Source organism: Orycteropus afer, unplaced genomic scaffold, assembly GCF_000298275.1.
Source record: "Orycteropus afer afer isolate SDZICR_OR568_19922 unplaced genomic scaffold, OryAfe1.0 scaffold00625, whole genome shotgun sequence".
Lineage (NCBI taxonomy): Eukaryota > Metazoa > Chordata > Mammalia > Tubulidentata > Orycteropodidae > Orycteropus > Orycteropus afer.
Window position 1 is genome coordinate 421,071 of NW_006922212.1, and position 4,567 is coordinate 425,637.

Genomic DNA, 4,567 nt, shown 5'->3' on the forward strand with positions numbered 1-4,567 from the left:
TCTCACAACTGGCCCAGTAAGCAATATCATGATAAATGGAGAAATTACTACAATTGTCAAGGATTTCATTTAATTTGGATCCACAATCAAACAGCAGTAAAAAACAGGGAAACAGCAGTAAAAAAGTCAAACACACTATTGTGTTGGGTAAATCTGCTGCAAAAGACCTCTTTAAAGTGTTAAAGAACACAGATTCACTTTGAATACTAAGCTGCACCTGACTCACACTGTGGTCTTTTTAATAGCCTTGTATGCATTTGAAAGCTGGCATTGAATAAGAAAGACTGAAGAAGAATTGGTACATTTGAATTGTCCCATTGAATGTGCCATGGACTGCTAGAAGAACAAGTCTGTCTTGGAGGAAGGACAGCACCTCTCATGGTTTGGGCATGTTATCAGGAAGCATTCGTCCCTGAGAAGAATATCATGCTTGGTAAAGTAGATGGTCAGTAAAAAGGAGGAAGACTCTTAATGCGATGGATTGACACAGTGGCTGGAAAAATGGGCTTAAGCATAATAATAATTATGACAATGATGCAGGACCAGGCAATGTTTTGTTCTGTTGTACATGAGGTCACTATGAGTTGAAACTAATTCAACAGCACCTAACAAAAACAAGGCCAGTTCATATGACTGTTACTCAAATTTACATACTGTTAATGCCAAAGGTAAACAAAGTGCAAATTATTACCAACTTCTGCTTTCTGAAATTTATCACACATGCAATAAAAATGCATTGATAATTACTGGTGATTAGAATGTTTAAATTGGAAACCATGAAGGATCAGTAGTTGGAATATATGGCCTTAGTGATAGAAATGACACCAGAGATCTCATGATAGAATTTTAAAATTCATTGCAAATATCTTTTTTGAACAACATGAACAGTGGCTATACACATGGATCTTGCCAGGTGGAATACACAAGAATCATATTGTCTCAATCTGTGCAAAGACAGGATTGAGAAAATCAATATCATCAGTCAGAACAAGGCCAGGGGCCAATTCCAGAAAAGACTAGCAATTTGTCCTATGGAAGTTCGAGATAAGGCTGATGAAAATGAAAACAAGTCCAGCAGAGCCAAAGTATGACCTTGATATGTCCCACCTGGAAACAGAAACCATCTCAAGAATACATTTGATACATTGGACACTATAATGACCGAGGACCAGACAAGTTGTGGGATGACATCAAGGACCTCATACATGAAGGAAGCAAAAGATCATTTCAGAGACAAGAAAGGAAGAAATTACCAAAGTGGATGTCAGAAGAGACTCTGAAACTTGCTCTTGAATGTAGAGTAGCTAAAGCAAATTGAATAAATGTTGAGGTAAAAGAGCTGAACAGAAGATTTCAAAGGGTAAATCAAGAAGACAAAGTAAAGTATTACAATGAAATATGCAAAGAGGAGTTAGAAAATCAAAAGGTGAAAGAACTGAAGAAAACTATTAATCCTTGAGTTGCAATAATGAAGGATTCTAAGGGGGAAGTTATTGAATGGTGCTGGAAGCATCAAAGGAAGATGGAAAAATATAGAGTCACTGTATCAAAAAGAATTGGTTAAATGTTCATCCATTTCAGGAAGTAGCATATAATCAAGAACTGGTGGTACTGAAGGAAGTTCAAGCTTCCCTGAAGGCAATGATGAAAAACATGCCTCCAGGGATTGACAGAATGCCAATTGAGATGTTTCAACAATTGGATGGAATGATGGAAGGATGGAAGTGCTGACTCATCTATGCCAAGAAATTTAGAATGCAGGTACCTGTCCAACGAACAGGAAGAGATCCATATTTGTGCCCATTTCAAAGTTAGGTTATCCAAAAGAATGTAGAAATTATCAAACAATATCATTAATATCACATGCAAGTAAAATTTTGCTGATGATAATTTCAAATACAGGGTACTTCCAAAATTTCAAGCCAGACTCAGAAGAGGATGTGGAATGAAGGATATCATTACTGATTTCAGATGGATCTTGCCTGTAAGCTGAGAATATCAGAACGATATTTACCTATGCTTTATTGACTATGCAAAGACACATAGCTGTGTAGCTGTGATTTTCATAAATATGTATAACATTGTGAAGAATGGGATTTCCAGAACACTTAATTGTGCTCATGCAGGCCCTGGAGATAGACCAAGAGGCTGTTGTTCAAACAGAACAAGGAGATATTGAGTGTTTTAAAATCAGGAAAGATATGTGTCAAGGTTGTATCCTTTCCCCATACTTATTCAATCTGTATGCTGAGCAAATAATCAAAGAAGCTGGACTATAAGAAGAAGAATGTGGCACCAGGATTGGAGAAAGACTCATTAACGACTTTGGATATGTAGATAGCACAACTTTACTTGCTGAAGTGAAGACGAATTGAAGCAATTACTGATGAAGATCAATGACTACTGTCTTCAGTAAGAATTACACCTCAACATGAAGAAAATGAAAATCCTCACAACTAGACCAATAAGCAACATCATGATAAACAGAAAAGATTCAAGTTGTCAGGGATTTCATTTTACTTGAATAACAATCAATGGAATCAGCAGTCAAGAAATTAAATTACATTTTGCATTGGGGAAATCTCCTGCAAAAGACCTCTTTGAAGTTTTCAAAAGCAAAGATATCACTTCAGGGACTAAGGTGCAGTTGACCCAATCCATGATATTTTCAATAGCATCATGTGCATGCAAAACTGGACAATGGACAAGGAAGACCGAAGAAAACTTGATCAATTTGAATTATAGTGTTGGCGAATATCGACTATACCGTGGATTAGCAGAAGAATGCACAAATCTGTTTTGGAATAAGTACAGCCAGAATGCCCCTTGCAAACTTAGAAGCAGGGTATGGAGAGACCTGGCCTCACCTGCTTAGGGCATGGTATAAGCAGGCACCAGTTCCTAGAGAAGGCTATCATGCTTGGAATAGTAGACGGTCAGCGAAAAAGAGGAAGACCCTCAATGAGCTGGAGTGACACAGTGTTTGCAGCAGTGAACTCAAGAATGAGGAGGGTGCAGGATCTGACAGGTTTGTTCTGTTGTAATATGTTTTATATGTGTACATATGTTGTACATGTGTGCACACATATGTGCATATGCATGTACTGTTGTACATGTGCATGCTATGAGTCAGAACCCATTGGAAGGCAACTAACAACAACAATATATAAATATGGAATATTTATTTATTTTAGATTTCAGTGCCTTAAAATTTTATGATTTTCTCCATAAATAATAGCTTCTCTATTTGTTTTTATGTATCCCTTTTGTTGTTGTTGTTGTTAACCTGTAAAGTATCTCTTTCTAATATAATTTTTTATACTTTTATTTGGTTTATACACATTTTAAATTATATTTTTATATTGATTTTTGTCCTTTTATGTAACTAAACTAAACCTAAGGTACTTAATGACCTAACCCAGGTAAGTGTCTTATTCATTCTTATTACTTATCTGTACATTTTTGCTTATGCCATCTGTGTAGACAATTAAATCATTTCCCTGTAATGACAACTTTTTCCTTCTCTAAAGCTGTCACATTTTATAATTTTTTTCTAAATTTTCTTGTCTTATTGTCCTGGTTAGAACTCCATTACAATATAGAGTAGAAGTGATGATACCAGCCAAGCTTTGTGGTTTTTTTCCTGGTTTTAAAGAGAACATTTTTACATCTCTCATTACCCTATTATTTAGAATGTTTACTAGCGGTTTCCTGTAGATGCCCTTTATGAACTTAAGAATGTCCCTGCTGTTTCTAATTTGCTAAGATTAATTTTTCTTATTTTGATGTTTTGATACCCTCAGTTATATTTTTGTTTTTAATTTTGTTGATTTCTCTCTTCATTCTCATCTTTCTTTCTTTCCTTTTTATAGTTTTTAAGCCTAGTTCACTGTTCTTGGCCTATCTTATTAAGCTGATCAATTTAATTAATTTTGAACGTTTTTCCAAACTGTGTTAGTGGTATCCCAAGGTTGATATATAGTTTTAAATTTTACATATCATCTGATTCCATAATGATTTCTTCTTTAACCTATCACTGAGTAGGTGGTGTGTTTTAGTTTACAGATGTATGTAGTGTTTCTAGTGACTTTTTGTTATTAATTACAAATTTAGTTTCTTTTTGATTACAGATGATTGTGTGTACTCTATGATAACAGCCCTGCAAAAAATTATTGAGACTCTTTTTCTTTTGTGTGCATGTGTGTTAAATATTCTATGCCAAAAATTACCTATACTTTTGGTTATATTGTCCAATCCATTTAATTAGATCAAACATGTTCATTGTATTACTTTAAATATAGCGTTAACGATTTCTGTCTACTTGATCTATACATTTCTAAGGCACTGTGGGATTGTCAGGGTTACCATATCAATTTTTTATTTATGTCTGGGTGTGTTATTATTGTGCATACGTGTTCAAAACTGTATTTTCCTGGTAGATATTATTATATAGTGCTTTGGCTGCTAACCAAAAGATCAGTGATTCGAACCCACAAGCTGATCTGTAGAAGAAAGATGGGGCAGTCTGCTTCTGTAAATATTTACAGCCTTGGAAACCCAATGGGGG